General features: G+C 38.8%; 35 non-coding genes and 34 pseudogenes across 35 annotated transcripts; all 69 read left to right on the top strand.

Annotated features, from left to right (window-relative positions):
- The first annotated feature begins 32 nt into the window (after window positions 1–32).
- Window positions 33–151, top strand: LOC146154331 (5S ribosomal RNA). Its single transcript, XR_014497050.1, has one exon. It is a non-coding gene; the product is annotated as a 5S ribosomal RNA (ribosomal RNA).
- A 74-nt stretch (window positions 152–225) lies between these two features.
- Window positions 226–344, top strand: LOC146154330 (5S ribosomal RNA; annotated as a pseudogene).
- Window positions 345–418: 74 nt separating this feature from the next.
- On the top strand, window positions 419–537 carry LOC146154329 (5S ribosomal RNA). Its single transcript, XR_014497109.1, has one exon. It is a non-coding gene; the product is annotated as a 5S ribosomal RNA (ribosomal RNA).
- Window positions 538–601: 64 nt separating this feature from the next.
- On the top strand, window positions 602–721 carry LOC146154328 (5S ribosomal RNA; annotated as a pseudogene).
- A 65-nt stretch (window positions 722–786) lies between these two features.
- LOC146154327 (5S ribosomal RNA) lies at window positions 787–905 on the top strand (annotated as a pseudogene).
- Window positions 906–970: 65 nt separating this feature from the next.
- On the top strand, window positions 971–1,089 carry LOC146154326 (5S ribosomal RNA). The gene has a single exon (XR_014495993.1). It is a non-coding gene; the product is annotated as a 5S ribosomal RNA (ribosomal RNA).
- Window positions 1,090–1,153: 64 nt separating this feature from the next.
- LOC146154325 (5S ribosomal RNA) lies at window positions 1,154–1,272 on the top strand. Its single transcript, XR_014496782.1, has one exon. It is a non-coding gene; the product is annotated as a 5S ribosomal RNA (ribosomal RNA).
- A 64-nt stretch (window positions 1,273–1,336) lies between these two features.
- On the top strand, window positions 1,337–1,455 carry LOC146154324 (5S ribosomal RNA; annotated as a pseudogene).
- Window positions 1,456–1,529: 74 nt separating this feature from the next.
- On the top strand, window positions 1,530–1,648 carry LOC146154323 (5S ribosomal RNA). The gene has a single exon (XR_014497048.1). It is a non-coding gene; the product is annotated as a 5S ribosomal RNA (ribosomal RNA).
- A 74-nt stretch (window positions 1,649–1,722) lies between these two features.
- Window positions 1,723–1,841, top strand: LOC146154322 (5S ribosomal RNA; annotated as a pseudogene).
- Window positions 1,842–1,915: 74 nt separating this feature from the next.
- LOC146154321 (5S ribosomal RNA) lies at window positions 1,916–2,034 on the top strand. Its single transcript, XR_014497108.1, has one exon. It is a non-coding gene; the product is annotated as a 5S ribosomal RNA (ribosomal RNA).
- Window positions 2,035–2,098: 64 nt separating this feature from the next.
- Window positions 2,099–2,218, top strand: LOC146154320 (5S ribosomal RNA; annotated as a pseudogene).
- Window positions 2,219–2,283: 65 nt separating this feature from the next.
- On the top strand, window positions 2,284–2,402 carry LOC146154319 (5S ribosomal RNA; annotated as a pseudogene).
- A 65-nt stretch (window positions 2,403–2,467) lies between these two features.
- On the top strand, window positions 2,468–2,586 carry LOC146154318 (5S ribosomal RNA). Its single transcript, XR_014495991.1, has one exon. It is a non-coding gene; the product is annotated as a 5S ribosomal RNA (ribosomal RNA).
- Window positions 2,587–2,650: 64 nt separating this feature from the next.
- LOC146154317 (5S ribosomal RNA) lies at window positions 2,651–2,769 on the top strand. Its single transcript, XR_014496380.1, has one exon. It is a non-coding gene; the product is annotated as a 5S ribosomal RNA (ribosomal RNA).
- Window positions 2,770–2,833: 64 nt separating this feature from the next.
- Window positions 2,834–2,952, top strand: LOC146154316 (5S ribosomal RNA). The gene has a single exon (XR_014496661.1). It is a non-coding gene; the product is annotated as a 5S ribosomal RNA (ribosomal RNA).
- Window positions 2,953–3,026: 74 nt separating this feature from the next.
- LOC146154315 (5S ribosomal RNA) lies at window positions 3,027–3,145 on the top strand (annotated as a pseudogene).
- Window positions 3,146–3,209: 64 nt separating this feature from the next.
- On the top strand, window positions 3,210–3,329 carry LOC146154314 (5S ribosomal RNA; annotated as a pseudogene).
- Window positions 3,330–3,403: 74 nt separating this feature from the next.
- LOC146154313 (5S ribosomal RNA) lies at window positions 3,404–3,522 on the top strand. Its single transcript, XR_014497012.1, has one exon. It is a non-coding gene; the product is annotated as a 5S ribosomal RNA (ribosomal RNA).
- A 65-nt stretch (window positions 3,523–3,587) lies between these two features.
- On the top strand, window positions 3,588–3,706 carry LOC146154312 (5S ribosomal RNA). Its single transcript, XR_014495809.1, has one exon. It is a non-coding gene; the product is annotated as a 5S ribosomal RNA (ribosomal RNA).
- Window positions 3,707–3,770: 64 nt separating this feature from the next.
- Window positions 3,771–3,889, top strand: LOC146154311 (5S ribosomal RNA). The gene has a single exon (XR_014495033.1). It is a non-coding gene; the product is annotated as a 5S ribosomal RNA (ribosomal RNA).
- A 64-nt stretch (window positions 3,890–3,953) lies between these two features.
- LOC146154310 (5S ribosomal RNA) lies at window positions 3,954–4,072 on the top strand (annotated as a pseudogene).
- Window positions 4,073–4,146: 74 nt separating this feature from the next.
- LOC146154309 (5S ribosomal RNA) lies at window positions 4,147–4,265 on the top strand. Its single transcript, XR_014497047.1, has one exon. It is a non-coding gene; the product is annotated as a 5S ribosomal RNA (ribosomal RNA).
- Window positions 4,266–4,339: 74 nt separating this feature from the next.
- LOC146154308 (5S ribosomal RNA) lies at window positions 4,340–4,458 on the top strand (annotated as a pseudogene).
- Window positions 4,459–4,532: 74 nt separating this feature from the next.
- LOC146154307 (5S ribosomal RNA) lies at window positions 4,533–4,651 on the top strand. Its single transcript, XR_014498100.1, has one exon. It is a non-coding gene; the product is annotated as a 5S ribosomal RNA (ribosomal RNA).
- Window positions 4,652–4,715: 64 nt separating this feature from the next.
- LOC146154306 (5S ribosomal RNA) lies at window positions 4,716–4,834 on the top strand. The gene has a single exon (XR_014496657.1). It is a non-coding gene; the product is annotated as a 5S ribosomal RNA (ribosomal RNA).
- A 65-nt stretch (window positions 4,835–4,899) lies between these two features.
- LOC146154305 (5S ribosomal RNA) lies at window positions 4,900–5,018 on the top strand (annotated as a pseudogene).
- A 65-nt stretch (window positions 5,019–5,083) lies between these two features.
- LOC146154304 (5S ribosomal RNA) lies at window positions 5,084–5,202 on the top strand (annotated as a pseudogene).
- Window positions 5,203–5,267: 65 nt separating this feature from the next.
- Window positions 5,268–5,386, top strand: LOC146154303 (5S ribosomal RNA). Its single transcript, XR_014497231.1, has one exon. It is a non-coding gene; the product is annotated as a 5S ribosomal RNA (ribosomal RNA).
- A 230-nt stretch (window positions 5,387–5,616) lies between these two features.
- LOC146154302 (5S ribosomal RNA) lies at window positions 5,617–5,735 on the top strand (annotated as a pseudogene).
- Window positions 5,736–5,799: 64 nt separating this feature from the next.
- Window positions 5,800–5,919, top strand: LOC146154301 (5S ribosomal RNA; annotated as a pseudogene).
- A 74-nt stretch (window positions 5,920–5,993) lies between these two features.
- LOC146154300 (5S ribosomal RNA) lies at window positions 5,994–6,112 on the top strand (annotated as a pseudogene).
- Window positions 6,113–6,186: 74 nt separating this feature from the next.
- LOC146154299 (5S ribosomal RNA) lies at window positions 6,187–6,305 on the top strand (annotated as a pseudogene).
- A 74-nt stretch (window positions 6,306–6,379) lies between these two features.
- Window positions 6,380–6,498, top strand: LOC146154298 (5S ribosomal RNA; annotated as a pseudogene).
- Window positions 6,499–6,572: 74 nt separating this feature from the next.
- Window positions 6,573–6,691, top strand: LOC146154297 (5S ribosomal RNA). Its single transcript, XR_014495032.1, has one exon. It is a non-coding gene; the product is annotated as a 5S ribosomal RNA (ribosomal RNA).
- Window positions 6,692–6,755: 64 nt separating this feature from the next.
- Window positions 6,756–6,874, top strand: LOC146154296 (5S ribosomal RNA). The gene has a single exon (XR_014495031.1). It is a non-coding gene; the product is annotated as a 5S ribosomal RNA (ribosomal RNA).
- Window positions 6,875–6,939: 65 nt separating this feature from the next.
- Window positions 6,940–7,058, top strand: LOC146154295 (5S ribosomal RNA; annotated as a pseudogene).
- A 65-nt stretch (window positions 7,059–7,123) lies between these two features.
- On the top strand, window positions 7,124–7,242 carry LOC146154294 (5S ribosomal RNA). The gene has a single exon (XR_014495990.1). It is a non-coding gene; the product is annotated as a 5S ribosomal RNA (ribosomal RNA).
- Window positions 7,243–7,306: 64 nt separating this feature from the next.
- Window positions 7,307–7,425, top strand: LOC146154293 (5S ribosomal RNA). Its single transcript, XR_014497452.1, has one exon. It is a non-coding gene; the product is annotated as a 5S ribosomal RNA (ribosomal RNA).
- A 64-nt stretch (window positions 7,426–7,489) lies between these two features.
- Window positions 7,490–7,608, top strand: LOC146154292 (5S ribosomal RNA; annotated as a pseudogene).
- A 74-nt stretch (window positions 7,609–7,682) lies between these two features.
- On the top strand, window positions 7,683–7,802 carry LOC146154291 (5S ribosomal RNA; annotated as a pseudogene).
- A 74-nt stretch (window positions 7,803–7,876) lies between these two features.
- On the top strand, window positions 7,877–7,995 carry LOC146154290 (5S ribosomal RNA). The gene has a single exon (XR_014497011.1). It is a non-coding gene; the product is annotated as a 5S ribosomal RNA (ribosomal RNA).
- Window positions 7,996–8,060: 65 nt separating this feature from the next.
- Window positions 8,061–8,179, top strand: LOC146154289 (5S ribosomal RNA). Its single transcript, XR_014495698.1, has one exon. It is a non-coding gene; the product is annotated as a 5S ribosomal RNA (ribosomal RNA).
- A 64-nt stretch (window positions 8,180–8,243) lies between these two features.
- LOC146154288 (5S ribosomal RNA) lies at window positions 8,244–8,362 on the top strand. The gene has a single exon (XR_014495030.1). It is a non-coding gene; the product is annotated as a 5S ribosomal RNA (ribosomal RNA).
- Window positions 8,363–8,426: 64 nt separating this feature from the next.
- LOC146154287 (5S ribosomal RNA) lies at window positions 8,427–8,545 on the top strand (annotated as a pseudogene).
- Window positions 8,546–8,619: 74 nt separating this feature from the next.
- Window positions 8,620–8,738, top strand: LOC146154286 (5S ribosomal RNA). Its single transcript, XR_014497046.1, has one exon. It is a non-coding gene; the product is annotated as a 5S ribosomal RNA (ribosomal RNA).
- Window positions 8,739–8,812: 74 nt separating this feature from the next.
- LOC146154285 (5S ribosomal RNA) lies at window positions 8,813–8,931 on the top strand (annotated as a pseudogene).
- A 74-nt stretch (window positions 8,932–9,005) lies between these two features.
- LOC146154284 (5S ribosomal RNA) lies at window positions 9,006–9,124 on the top strand. The gene has a single exon (XR_014495029.1). It is a non-coding gene; the product is annotated as a 5S ribosomal RNA (ribosomal RNA).
- A 64-nt stretch (window positions 9,125–9,188) lies between these two features.
- On the top strand, window positions 9,189–9,307 carry LOC146154283 (5S ribosomal RNA). The gene has a single exon (XR_014496656.1). It is a non-coding gene; the product is annotated as a 5S ribosomal RNA (ribosomal RNA).
- A 65-nt stretch (window positions 9,308–9,372) lies between these two features.
- Window positions 9,373–9,491, top strand: LOC146154282 (5S ribosomal RNA; annotated as a pseudogene).
- Window positions 9,492–9,556: 65 nt separating this feature from the next.
- Window positions 9,557–9,675, top strand: LOC146154281 (5S ribosomal RNA; annotated as a pseudogene).
- Window positions 9,676–9,740: 65 nt separating this feature from the next.
- On the top strand, window positions 9,741–9,859 carry LOC146154280 (5S ribosomal RNA). The gene has a single exon (XR_014497230.1). It is a non-coding gene; the product is annotated as a 5S ribosomal RNA (ribosomal RNA).
- Window positions 9,860–10,089: 230 nt separating this feature from the next.
- LOC146154279 (5S ribosomal RNA) lies at window positions 10,090–10,208 on the top strand (annotated as a pseudogene).
- Window positions 10,209–10,272: 64 nt separating this feature from the next.
- On the top strand, window positions 10,273–10,392 carry LOC146154278 (5S ribosomal RNA; annotated as a pseudogene).
- Window positions 10,393–10,466: 74 nt separating this feature from the next.
- Window positions 10,467–10,585, top strand: LOC146154277 (5S ribosomal RNA). Its single transcript, XR_014497632.1, has one exon. It is a non-coding gene; the product is annotated as a 5S ribosomal RNA (ribosomal RNA).
- Window positions 10,586–10,659: 74 nt separating this feature from the next.
- LOC146154276 (5S ribosomal RNA) lies at window positions 10,660–10,778 on the top strand (annotated as a pseudogene).
- Window positions 10,779–10,852: 74 nt separating this feature from the next.
- LOC146154275 (5S ribosomal RNA) lies at window positions 10,853–10,971 on the top strand (annotated as a pseudogene).
- Window positions 10,972–11,045: 74 nt separating this feature from the next.
- LOC146154274 (5S ribosomal RNA) lies at window positions 11,046–11,164 on the top strand. Its single transcript, XR_014495027.1, has one exon. It is a non-coding gene; the product is annotated as a 5S ribosomal RNA (ribosomal RNA).
- A 64-nt stretch (window positions 11,165–11,228) lies between these two features.
- LOC146154273 (5S ribosomal RNA) lies at window positions 11,229–11,347 on the top strand. Its single transcript, XR_014495026.1, has one exon. It is a non-coding gene; the product is annotated as a 5S ribosomal RNA (ribosomal RNA).
- A 65-nt stretch (window positions 11,348–11,412) lies between these two features.
- On the top strand, window positions 11,413–11,531 carry LOC146154272 (5S ribosomal RNA; annotated as a pseudogene).
- A 65-nt stretch (window positions 11,532–11,596) lies between these two features.
- LOC146154271 (5S ribosomal RNA) lies at window positions 11,597–11,715 on the top strand. The gene has a single exon (XR_014495989.1). It is a non-coding gene; the product is annotated as a 5S ribosomal RNA (ribosomal RNA).
- A 64-nt stretch (window positions 11,716–11,779) lies between these two features.
- LOC146154270 (5S ribosomal RNA) lies at window positions 11,780–11,898 on the top strand. The gene has a single exon (XR_014496547.1). It is a non-coding gene; the product is annotated as a 5S ribosomal RNA (ribosomal RNA).
- A 64-nt stretch (window positions 11,899–11,962) lies between these two features.
- On the top strand, window positions 11,963–12,081 carry LOC146154269 (5S ribosomal RNA; annotated as a pseudogene).
- A 74-nt stretch (window positions 12,082–12,155) lies between these two features.
- On the top strand, window positions 12,156–12,274 carry LOC146154268 (5S ribosomal RNA; annotated as a pseudogene).
- A 74-nt stretch (window positions 12,275–12,348) lies between these two features.
- Window positions 12,349–12,467, top strand: LOC146154267 (5S ribosomal RNA; annotated as a pseudogene).
- A 74-nt stretch (window positions 12,468–12,541) lies between these two features.
- Window positions 12,542–12,660, top strand: LOC146154266 (5S ribosomal RNA). Its single transcript, XR_014496143.1, has one exon. It is a non-coding gene; the product is annotated as a 5S ribosomal RNA (ribosomal RNA).
- Window positions 12,661–12,724: 64 nt separating this feature from the next.
- On the top strand, window positions 12,725–12,843 carry LOC146154265 (5S ribosomal RNA). The gene has a single exon (XR_014495025.1). It is a non-coding gene; the product is annotated as a 5S ribosomal RNA (ribosomal RNA).
- A 64-nt stretch (window positions 12,844–12,907) lies between these two features.
- On the top strand, window positions 12,908–13,026 carry LOC146154264 (5S ribosomal RNA). Its single transcript, XR_014497779.1, has one exon. It is a non-coding gene; the product is annotated as a 5S ribosomal RNA (ribosomal RNA).
- Window positions 13,027–13,091: 65 nt separating this feature from the next.
- LOC146154263 (5S ribosomal RNA) lies at window positions 13,092–13,210 on the top strand (annotated as a pseudogene).
- The last annotated feature ends 9 nt before the right edge of the window (window positions 13,211–13,219 follow it).

The following is a 13,219-nucleotide window of genomic DNA, read 5'->3' as shown; positions in this document are numbered from 1 at the left end:
AGATTTTAGACCAAAAAATGTTGACCAATACTGTCTACGACCACACCAGGTTGAATGCACCCGATCTCGTCCGATCTCGGAAGTTAAGCAACTTTGGGATTGGTTAGTACTTGGATGGGTGACCGCCTAGGAATACCAATTGTCATAGGCAAAATATGATTTTTAAAATATATTTAAATGTTAACATTTTTAAAGATTTTAGACCAAAAAATGTTGACCAATACTGTCTACGACCATACCAGGTTGAATGCACCCGATCTCGTCCGATCTCGGAAGTTAAGCAATGTCGGGATTGGTTAGTACTTGGATGGGTGACCGCATAGGAATTCCAATTGTCATAGGCAAAATATGATTTATAAAATATATTTAAATGTTAACATTGTTGAAGATTTTAGACCAAAAAATGTTGACCAATACTGTCTACGACCATACCAGGTTGAATGCACCCGATCTCGTCCGATCTCGGAAATTAAGCAACGTCGGGATTGGTTAGTACTTGGATGGGTGACCGCCTAGGAATACCAATTGTCGTAGGCATAATATCATTTAATTAAGTTTTTACATTTTTAAATAGATTAGACCATAAATGTTGACCAATACTGTCTACGACCGTACCAGGTTGAATGCACCCCGATCTCGTCCGATCTCGGAAGTTAAGCAACGTCGGGATTGGTTAGTACTTGGATGGGTGACCGCCTAGGAATACCAATTGTCGTAGGCAAAATATGATTTATTTAAGTTTTTACATTTTTAAATAGATTAGACCAAAAAATGTTGACCAATACTGGCTACGAACATACCAGGTTGAATGCACCCGATCTCGTCCGATCTCGGAAGTTAAGCAACGTCGGGATTGGTTAGTACTTGGATGGGTGACCGCCTAGGAGTACCAATTGTCGTAGGCAAAATATGATTTATTTAAGTTTTTACATTTTTAAATAGATTAGACCTAAAAATGTTGACCAATACTGGCTACGACCATACCAGGTTGAATGCACCCGATCTCGTCCGATCTCGGAAGTTAAGCAACGTCGGGATTGGTTAGTACTTGGATGGGTGACCACCTAGGAATACCAATTGTCGTAGGCACAATATGATTTGTTTAAGTTTTTACATTTTTAAATAGATTACACCACAAATGTTGACCAATACTCTCTACGACCATACCAGGTTGAATGCACCCGATCTCGTCCGATCTCGGAAGTTAAGCAACGTCGGGATTGGTTAGTACTTGGATGGGTGACCGCCTAGGAATACCAATTGTCGTAGGCAAAATATGATTTATTTAAGTTTTTACTTTTTTAAATAGGTTAGACGTAAAATGTTGAGAAATACTGCTTACGACCATACCAGGTTGAATGCACCCGATCTCTTCCGATCTCGGAAGTCAAGCAACGTCGGGATTGGTTAGTACTTGGATGGGTGACCGCATAGGAATTCCAATTGTCATAGGCAAAATATGATTCCTAAAATATATTTAAATGTTAACATTTTTAAAGATTTTAGACCAAAAAATGTTGACCAATACTGTCTACGACCACACCAGGTTGAATGCACCCGATCTCGTCCGATCTCGGAAGTTAAGCAACTTTGGGATTGGTTAGTACTTGGATGGGTGACCGCCTAGGAATACCAATTGTCATAGGCAAAATATGATTTTTAAAATATATTTAAATGTTAACATTTTTAAAGATTTTAGACCAAAAAATGTTGACCAATACTGTCTACGACCATACCAGGTTGAATGCACCCGATCTCGTCCGATCTCGGAAGTTAAGCAATGTCGGGATTGGTTAGTACTTGGATGGGTGACCGCATAGGAATTCCAATTGTCATAGGCAAAATATGATTTATAAAATATATTTAAATGTTAACATTGTTGAAGATTTTAGACCAAAAAATGTTGACCAATACTGTCTACGACCATACCAGGTTGAATGCACCCGATCTCGTCCGATCTCGGAAATTAAGCAACGTCGGGATTGGTTAGTACTTGGATGGGTGACCGCCTAGGAATACCAATTGTCGTAGGCATAATATCATTTAATTAAGTTTTTACATTTTTAAATAGATTAGACCATAAATGTTGACCAATACTGTCTACGACCGTACCAGGTTGAATGCACCCCGATCTCGTCCGATCTCGGAAGTTAAGCAACGTCGGGATTGGTTAGTACTTGGATGGGTGACCGCCTAGGAATACCAATTGTCGTAGGCAAAATATGATTTATTTAAGTTTTTACATTTTTAAATAGATTAGACCAAAAAATGTTGACCAATACTGGCTACGAACATACCAGGTTGAATGCACCCGATCTCGTCCGATCTCGGAAGTTAAGCAACGTCGGGATTGGTTAGTACTTGGATGGGTGACCGCCTAGGAGTACCAATTGTCGTAGGCAAAATATGATTTATTTAAGTTTTTACATTTTTAAATAGATTAGACCTAAAAATGTTGACCAATACTGGCTACGACCATACCAGGTTGAATGCACCCGATCTCGTCCGATCTCGGAAGTTAAGCAACGTCGGGATTGGTTAGTACTTGGATGGGTGACCACCTAGGAATACCAATTGTCGTAGGCACAATATGATTTGTTTAAGTTTTTACATTTTTAAATAGATTAGACCATAAATGTTGACCAATACTGTCTACGACCATACCAGGTTGAATGCACCCGATCTCGTCCGATCTCGGAAGTTAAGCAACGTCGGGATTGTTTAGTACTTGGATGGGTGACCGCCTAGGAATACCAATTGTCGTAGGCAAAATATGATTTATTTAAGTTTTTACTTTTTTAAATAGATTAGACGTAAAATGTTGAGAAATACTGCTTACGACCATACCAGGTTGAATGCACCCGATCTCGTCCGATCTCGGAAGTTAAGCAACTTCGGGATTGGTTAGTACTTGGATGGGTGACCGCATAGGAATTCCAATTGTCATAGGCAAAATATGATTTATAAAATATATTTAAATGTTAACATTTTTAAAGATTTTAGACCAAAAAATGTTGACCAATAGTGTCTACGACCATACCAGATTGAATGCACCCGATCTCGTCCGATCTCGGAAGTTAAGCAACGTCGGGATTGGTTAGTACTTGGATGGGTGTCCGCCTAGCAATACGAATTGTCATAGGCAAAATATGATTTATTTAAGTTTTTACATTTTTAAATAGATTAGACCATAAATGTTGACCAATACTGTCTACGACCATACCAGGTTGAATGCACCCGATCTCGTCCGATCTTGGAAGTTAAGCAACGTCGGGATTGGTTAGTACTTGGATGGGTGACGGGCCTAGGAATACCAATTGTCATAGGCAAAATATGATTTTTAAAATATATTTAAATGTTAATATTTTCAAAGATTTTAGACCAAAAAATGTTGACCAATACTGTCTACGACCATACCAGGTTGAATGCACCCGATCTCGTCCGATCTCGGAAGTTAAGCAACGTCGGGATTGGTTAGTACTTGGATGGGTGACCGCCTAGGAGTACCAATTGTCGTAGGAACAATATGATTTATTTAAGTTTTTTACATTTTTAAATAGAATAGACCATAAATGTTGACCAATACTGTCTACGACCATACCAGGTTGAATGCACCCGATCTCGTCCGATCTCGGAAGTTAAGCAACTTTGGGATTGGTTAGTACTTGGATGGGTGACCACCTAGGAATACCAATTGTCGTAGGCACAATATGATTTGTTTAAGTTTTTACATTTTTAAATAGATTAGACCATAAATGTTGACCAATACTGTCTACGACCATACCAGGTTGAATGCACCCGATCTCGTCCGATCTCGGAAGTTAAGCAACGTCGGGATTGGTTAGTACTTGGATGGGTGACCGCCTAGGAATACCAATTGTCGTAGGCACAATATGATTTATTTAAGTTTTTACTTTTTTAAATAGATTAGACGTAAAATGTTGAGAAATACTGCTTACGACCATACCAGGTTGAATGCACCCGATCTCGTCCGATCTCGGAAGTCAAGCAACGTCGGGATTGGTTAGTACTTGGATGGGTGACCGCATAGGAATTCCAATTGTCATAGGCAAAATATGATTCCTAAAATATATTTAAATGTTAACATTTTTAAAGATTTTAGACCAAAAAATGTTGACCAATACTGTCTACGACCACACCAGGTTGAATGCACCCGATCTCGTCCGATCTCGGAAGTTAAGCAACTTTGGGATTGGTTAGTACTTGGATGGGTGACCGCCTAGGAATACCAATTGTCATAGGCAAAATATGATTTTTAAAATATATTTAAATGTTAACATTTTTAAAGATTTTAGACCAAAAAATGTTGACCAATACTGTCTACGACCATACCAGGTTGAATGCACCCGATCTCGTCCGATCTCGGAAGTTAAGCAATGTCGGGATTGGTTAGTACTTGGATGGGTGACCGCTTAGGAATTCCAATTGTCATAGGCAAAATATGATTTATAAAATATATTTAAATGTTAACATTGTTGAAGATTTTAGACCAAAAAATGTTGACCAATACTGTCTACGACCATACCAGGTTGAATGCACCCGATCTCGTCCGATCTCGGAAGTTAAGCAACGTCGGGATTGGTTAGAACTTGGATGGGTGACCGCCTAGGAATACCAATTGTCGTAGGCATAATATCATTTATTTAAGTTTTTACATTTTTAAATAGATTAGACCATAAATGTTGACCAATACTGTCTACGACCGTACCAGGTTGAATGCACCCGATCTCGTCCGATCTCGGAAGTTAAGCAACGTCGGGATTGGTTAGTACTTGGATGGGTGACCGCCTAGGAATACCAATTGTCGTAGGCAAAATATGATTTATTTAAGTTTTTACATTTTTAATTAGATTAGACCAAAAAATGTTGACCAATACTGGCTACGAACATACCAGGTTGAATGCACCCGATCTTGTCCGATCTCGGAAGTTAAGCAACGTCGGGATTGGTTAGTACTTGGATGGGTGACCGCCTAGGAATACCAATTGTCGTAGGCAAAATATGATTTATTTAAGTTTTTACATTTTTAAATAGATTAGACCAAAAAATGTTGACCAATACTGGCTACGAACATACCAGGTTGAATGCACCCGATCTCGTCCGATCTCGGAAGTTAAGCAACGTCGGGATTGGTTAGTACTTGGATGGGTGACCGCCTAGGAGTACCAATTGTCGTAGGCAAAATATGATTTATTTAAGTTTTTACATTTTTAAATAGATTAGACCTAAAAATGTTGACCAATACTGGCTACGACCATATCAGGTTGAATGCACCCGATCTCGTCCGATCTCGGAAGTTAAGCAACGTCGGGATTGGTTAGTACTTGGATGGGTGACCACCTAGGAATACCAATTGTCGTAGGCACAATATGATTTGTTTAAGTTTTTACATTTTTAAATAGATTAGACCATAAATGTTGACCAATACTGTCTACGACCATACCAGGTTGAATGCACCCGATCTCGTCCTTGGTTAGTACTTGGATGGGTGACCGCCTAGGAATGCCAATTGTCGTAGGCAAAATATGATTTATAAAATATATTTAAATGTTAACATTTTTGAAGATTTTAGACCAAAAAATGTTGACCAATAGTGTCTACGACCATACCAGATTGAATGCACCCGATCTCGTCCGATCTCGGAAGTTAAGCAACGTCGGGATTGGTTAGTACTTGGATGGGTGTCCGCCTAGCAATAAGAATTGTCATAGGCAAAATATGATTTATTTAAGTTTTTACATTTTTAAATAGATTAGACCATAAATGTTGACCAATACTGTCTACGACCATACCAGGTTGAATGCACCCGATCTCGTCCGATCTTGGAAGTTAAGCAACGTCGGGATTGGTTAGTACTTGGATGGGTGACGGGCCTAGGAATACCAATTGTCATAGGCAAAATATGATTTTTAAAATATATTTAAATGTTAACATTTTTAAAGATTTTAGACCAAAAAATGTTGACCAATACTGTCTACGATCACACCAGGTTGAATGCACCCGATCTCGTCCGATCTCGGAAGTTAAGCATCTTTGGGATTGGTTAGTACTTGGATGGGTGACCGCCTAGGAATACCAATTGTCATAGGCAAAATATTATTTTTAAAATATATTTAAATGTTAACATTTTTAAAGATTTTAGACCAAAAAATGTTGACCAATACTGTCTACGACCATACCAGGTTGAATGCACCCGATCTCGTCCGATCTCGGAAGTTAAGCAATGTCGGGATTGGTTAGTACTTGGATGGGTGACCGCATAGGAATTCCAATTGTCATAGGCAAAATATGATTTACAAAATATATTTAAATGTTAACATTGTTGAAGATTTTAGACCAAAAAATGTTGACCAATACTGTCTACGACCATACCAGGTTGAATGCACCCGATCTCGTCCGATCTCGGAAGTTAAGCAACGTCGGGATTGGTTAGTTCTTGGATGGGTGTCCGCCTAGCAATACGAATTTTCATAGGCAAAATATGATTTTTAAAATATATTTAAATGTTAACATTTTTAAAGATTTTAGACCAAAAAATGTTGACCAATACTGTCTACGACCATACCAGGTTGAATGCACCCGATCTCGTCCGATCTCGGAAGTTAAGCAACGTCGGGATTGGTTAGTACTTGGATGGGTGACCGCCTAGGAATACCAATTGTCGTAGGCATAATATCATTTATTTAAGTTTTTACATTTTTAAATAGATTAGACCATAAATGTTGACCAATACTGTCTACGACCATACCAGGTTGAATGCACCCGATCTCGTCCGATCTCGGAAGTTAAGCAACGTCGGGATTGGTTAGTACTTGGATGGGTGACCGCCTAGGAATACCAATTGTCGTAGGCAAAATATGATTTATTTAAGTTTTTACATTTTTAAATAGATTAGACCAAAAAATGTTGACCAATACTGGCTACGAACATACCAGGTTGAATGCACCCGATCTCGTCCGATCTCGGAAGTTAAGCAACGTCGGGATTGGTTAGTACTTGGATGGGTGACCGCCTAGGAGTACCAATTGTCGTAGGCAAAATATGATTTATTTAAGTTTTTACATTTTTAAATAGATTAGACCTAAAAATGTTGACCAATACTGGCTACGACCATACCAGGTTGAATGCACCCGATCTCGTCCGATCTCGGAAGTTAAGCAACGTCGGGATTGGTTAGTACTTGGATGGGTGACCACCTAGGAATACCAATTGTCGTAGGCACAATATGATTTGTTTAAGTTTTTACATTTTTAAATAGATTAGACCATAAATGTTGACCAATACTGTTTACGACCATACCAGGTTGAATGCACCCGATCTCGTCCGATCTCGGAAGTTAAGCAACGTCGGGATTGGTTAGTACTTGGATGGGTGACCGCCTAGGAATACCAATTGTCGTAGGAAAAATATGATTTATTTAAGTTTTTACTTTTTTAAATAGATTAGACGTAAAATGTTGAGAAATACTGCTTACGACCATACCAGGTTGAATGCACCCGATCTCGTCCGATCTCGGAAGTTAAGCAACGTCGGAATTGGTTATTACTTGGATGGGTGACCGCATAGGAATTCCAATTGTCATAGGCAAAATATGATTTATAAAATATATTTATATGTTAACATTTTTGAAGATTTTAGACCAAAAAATGTTGACCAATACTGTGTACGACCATACCAGGTTGAATGCACCCGATCTCGTCCGATCTTGGAAGTTAAGCAACGTCGGGATTGGTTAGTACTTGGATGGGTGACGGGCCTAGGAATACCAATTGTCATAGGCAAAATATGATTTTTAAAATATATTTAAATGTTAATATTTTCAAAGATTTTAGACCAAAAAATGTTGACCAATACTGTCTACGACCATACCAGGTTGAATGCACCCGATCTCGTCCGATCTCGGAAGTTAAGCAACGTCGGGATTGGTTAGTACTTGGATGGGTGACCGCCTAGGAGTACCAATTGTCGTAGGAACAATATGATTTATTTAAGTTTTTTACATTTTTAAATAGAATAGACCATAAATGTTGACCAATACTGTCTACGACCATACCAGGTTGAATGCACCCGATCTCGTCCGATCTCGGAAGTTAAGCAACTTTGGGATTGGTTAGTACTTGGATGGGTGACCACCTAGGAATACCAATTGTCGTAGGCACAATATGATTTGTTTAAGTTTTTACATTTTTAAATAGATTAGACCATAAATGTTGACCAATACTGTCTACGACCATACCAGGTTGAATGCACCCGATCTCGTCCGATCTCGGAAGTTAAGCAACGTCGGGATTGGTTAGTACTTGGATGGGTGACCGCCTAGGAATACCAATTGTCGTAGGCACAATATGATTTATTTAAGTTTTTACTTTTTTAAATAGATTAGACGTAAAATGTTGAGAAATACTGCTTACGACCATACCAGGTTGAATGCACCCGATCTCGTCCGATCTCGGAAGTCAAGCAACGTCGGGATTGGTTAGTACTTGGATGGGTGACCGCATAGGAATTCCAATTGTCATAGGCAAAATATGATTCCTAAAATATATTTAAATGTTAACATTTTTAAAGATTTTAGACCAAAAAATGTTGACCAATACTGTCTACGACCACACCAGGTTGAATGCACCCGATCTCGTCCGATCTCGGAAGTTAAGCAACTTTGGGATTGGTTAGTACTTGGATGGGTGACCGCCTAGGAATACCAATTGTCATAGGCAAAATATGATTTTTAAAATATATTTAAATGTTAACATTTTTAAAGATTTTAGACCAAAAAATGTTGACCAATACTGTCTACGACCATACCAGGTTGAATGCACCCGATCTCGTCCGATCTCGGAAGTTAAGCAATGTCGGGATTGGTTAGTACTTGGATGGGTGACCGCTTAGGAATTCCAATTGTCATAGGCAAAATATGATTTATAAAATATATTTAAATGTTAACATTGTTGAAGATTTTAGACCAAAAAATGTTGACCAATACTGTCTACGACCATACCAGGTTGAATGCACCCGATCTCGTCCGATCTCGGAAGTTAAGCAACGTCGGGATTGGTTAGTACTTGGATGGGTGACCGCCTAGGAATACCAATTGTCGTAGGCATAATATCATTTATTTAAGTTTTTACATTTTTAAATAGATTAGACCATAAATGTTGACCAATACTGTCTACGACCGTACCAGGTTGAATGCACCCGATCTCGTCCGATCTCGGAAGTTAAGCAACGTCGGGATTGGTTAGTACTTGGATGGGTGACCGCCTAGGAATACCAATTGTCGTAGGCAAAATATGATTTATTTAAGTTTTTACATTTTTAATTAGATTAGACCAAAAAATGTTGACCAATACTGGCTACGAACATACCAGGTTGAATGCACCCGATCTTGTCCGATCTCGGAAGTTAAGCAACGTCGGGATTGGTTAGTACTTGGATGGGTGACCGCCTAGGAATACCAATTGTCGTAGGCAAAATATGATTTATTTAAGTTTTTACATTTTTAAATAGATTAGACCAAAAAATGTTGACCAATACTGGCTACGAACATACCAGGTTGAATGCACCCGATCTCGTCCGATCTCGGAAGTTAAGCAACGTCGGGATTGGTTAGTACTTGGATGGGTGACCGCCTAGGAGTACCAATTGTCGTAGGCAAAATATGATTTATTTAAGTTTTTACATTTTTAAATAGATTAGACCTAAAAATGTTGACCAATACTGGCTACGACCATATCAGGTTGAATGCACCCGATCTCGTCCGATCTCGGAAGTTAAGCAACGTCGGGATTGGTTAGTACTTGGATGGGTGACCACCTAGGAATACCAATTGTCGTAGGCACAATATGATTTGTTTAAGTTTTTACATTTTTAAATAGATTAGACCATAAATGTTGACCAATACTGTCTACGACCATACCAGGTTGAATGCACCCGATCTCGTCCTTGGTTAGTACTTGGATGGGTGACCGCCTAGGAATGCCAATTGTCGTAGGCAAAATATGATTTATAAAATATATTTAAATGTTAACATTTTTGAAGATTTTAGACCAAAAAATGTTGACCAATAGTGTCTACGACCATACCAGATTGAATGCACCCGATCTCGTCCGATCTCGGAAGTTAAGCAACGTCGGGATTGGTTAGTACTTGGATGGGTGTCCGCCTAGCAATACGAATTGTCATAGGCAAAATATGATTTATTTAAGTTTTTACATTTTTAAATAGATTAGACCATAAATGTTGACCAATACTGTCTACGACCATACCAGGTTGAATGCACCCGATCTCGTCCGATCTTGGAAGTTAAGCAACGTCGGGATTGGTTAGTACTTGGATGGGTGACGGGCCTAGGAATACCAATTGTCATAGGCAAAATATGATTTTTAAAATATATTTAAATGTTAACATTTTTAAAGATTTTAGACCAAAAAATGTTGACCAATACTGTCTACGATCACACCAGGTTGAATGCACCCGATCTCGTCCGATCTCGGAAGTTAAGCAACTTTGGGATTGGTTAGTACTTGGATGGGTGACCGCCTAGGAATACCAATTGTCATAGGCAAAATATTATTTTTAAAATATATTTAAATGTTAACATTTTTAAAGATTTTAGACCAAAAAATGTTGACCAATACTGTCTACGACCATACCAGGTTGAATGCACCCGATCTCGTCCGATCTCGGAAGTTAAGCAATGTCGGGATTGGTTAGTACTTGGATGGGTGACCGCATAGGAATTCCAATTGTCATAGGCAAAATATGATTTACAAAATATATTTAAATGTTAACATTGTTGAAGATTTTAGACCAAAAAATGTTGACCAATACTGTCTACGACCATACCAGGTTGAATGCACCCGATCTCGTCCGATCTCGGAAGTTAAGCAACGTCGGGATTGGTTAGTTCTTGGATGGGTGTCCGCCTAGCAATACGAATTTTCATAGGCAAAATATGATTTTTAAAATATATTTAAATGTTAACATTTTTAAAGATTTTAGACCAAAAAATGTTGACCAATACTGTCTACGACCATACCAGGTTGAATGCACCCGATCTCGTCCGATCTCGGAAGTTAAGCAACGTCGGGATTGGTTAGTACTTGGATGGGTGACCGCCTAGGAATACCAATTGTCGTAGGCATAATATCATTTATTTAAGTTTTTACATTTTTAAATAGATTAGACCATAAATGTTGACCAATACTGTCTACGACCATACCAGGTTGAATGCACCCGATCTCGTCCGATCTCGGAAGTTAAGCAACGTCGGGATTGGTTAGTACTTGGATGGGTGACCGCCTAGGAATACCAATTGTCGTAGGCAAAATATGATTTATTTAAGTTTTTACATTTTTAAATAGATTAGACCAAAAAATGTTGACCAATACTGGCTACGAACATACCAGGTTGAATGCACCCGATCTCGTCCGATCTCGGAAGTTAAGCAACGTCGGGATTGGTTAGTACTTGGATGGGTGACCGCCTAGGAGTACCAATTGTCGTAGGCAAAATATGATTTATTTAAGTTTTTACATTTTTAAATAGATTAGACCTAAAAATGTTGACCAATACTGGCTACGACCATACCAGGTTGAATGCACCCGATCTCGTCCGATCTCGGAAGTTAAGCAACGTCGGGATTGGTTAGTACTTGGATGGGTGACCACCTAGGAATACCAATTGTCGTAGGCACAATATGATTTGTTTAAGTTTTTACATTTTTAAATAGATTAGACCATAAATGTTGACCAATACTGTCTACGACCATACCAGGTTGAATGCACCCGATCTCGTCCGATCTCGGAAGTTAAGCAACGTCGGGATTGGTTAGTACTTGGATGGGTGACCGCCTAGGAATACCAATTGTCGTAGGAAAAATATGATTTATTTAAGTTTTTACTTTTTTAAATAGATTAGACGTAAAATGTTGAGAAATACTGCTTACGACCATACCAGGTTGAATGCACCCGATCTCGTCCGATCTCGGAAGTTAAGCAACGTCGGAATTGGTTATTACTTGGATGGGTGACCGCATAGGAATTCCAATTGTCATAGGCAAAATATGATTTATAAAATATATTTATATGTTAACATTTTTGAAGATTTTAGACCAAAAAATGTTGACCAATACTGTGTACGACCATACCAGGTTGAATGCACCCGATCTCGTCCGATCTCGGAAGTTAAGCAACGTCTGGATTGGTTAGTACCTGGATGGGTGTCCGCCTAGCAATACGAATTGTCATAGGCAAAATATGATTTTTAAAATATATTTAAATGTTAACATTTTTAAAGATTTTAGACCAAAAAATGTTGACCAATACTGTCTACGACCAAACCAGGATGAATGCACCCGATCTCGTCCGATCTCGGAAGTTAAGCAACATCGGGATTGGTTGCTACTTGGATGGGTGACCGCCTAGGAATACCAATTGTCATAGGCAAAATATGATTTTTTAAATATATTTGAATGTTAACATTTTTAAAGATTTTAGACCAAAAAATGTTGACCACTACTGTCTACGACCATACCAGGTTGAATGCACCCGATCTCGTCCGATCTCGGAAGTTAAGCAACGTCGGGATTGGTTAGTACTTGGATGGGTGGCCGCCTAGGAATACCAATTGTCGTAGGCACAATATGACTTGTTTAAGTTTTTACATTTTTAAATAGATTAGACCATAAATGTTGACCAATACTGTCTACGACCATACCAGGTTGAATGCACCCGATCTCGTCCGATCTCGGAAGTTAAGCAACGTCGGGATTGGTTAGTACTTGGATGGGTGACCGCCTAGGAATACCAATTGTCGTAGGCATAATATCATTTATTTAAGTTTTTACATTTTTAAATAGATTAGACCATAAATGTTGACCAATACTGTCTACGACCATACCAGATTGAATGCACCCGATCTCGTCCGATCTCGGAAGTTAAGCAACGTCGGGATTGGTTAGTACTTGGATGGGTGACCGCCTAGGAATACCAATTATCGTAGGCAAAATATGATTTATTTAAGTTTTTACATTTTTAAATAGATTAGACCAAAAAATGTTGACCAATACTGGCTACGAACATACCAGGTTGAATGCACCCGATCTCGTCCGATCTCGGAAGTTAAGCAACGTCGGGATTGGTTAGTACTTGGATGGGTGACCGCCTAGGAGTACCAATTGTCGTAGGCAAAATATGAT

This window comes from Ascidiella aspersa, chromosome 4 (assembly GCF_963924565.1).
Source record: "Ascidiella aspersa chromosome 4, kaAscAspe10.2, whole genome shotgun sequence".
In the NCBI taxonomy this organism is placed as follows: domain Eukaryota; kingdom Metazoa; phylum Chordata; class Ascidiacea; order Phlebobranchia; family Ascidiidae; genus Ascidiella; species Ascidiella aspersa.
This window is presented reverse-complemented; position numbering and strand designations above follow the sequence as displayed.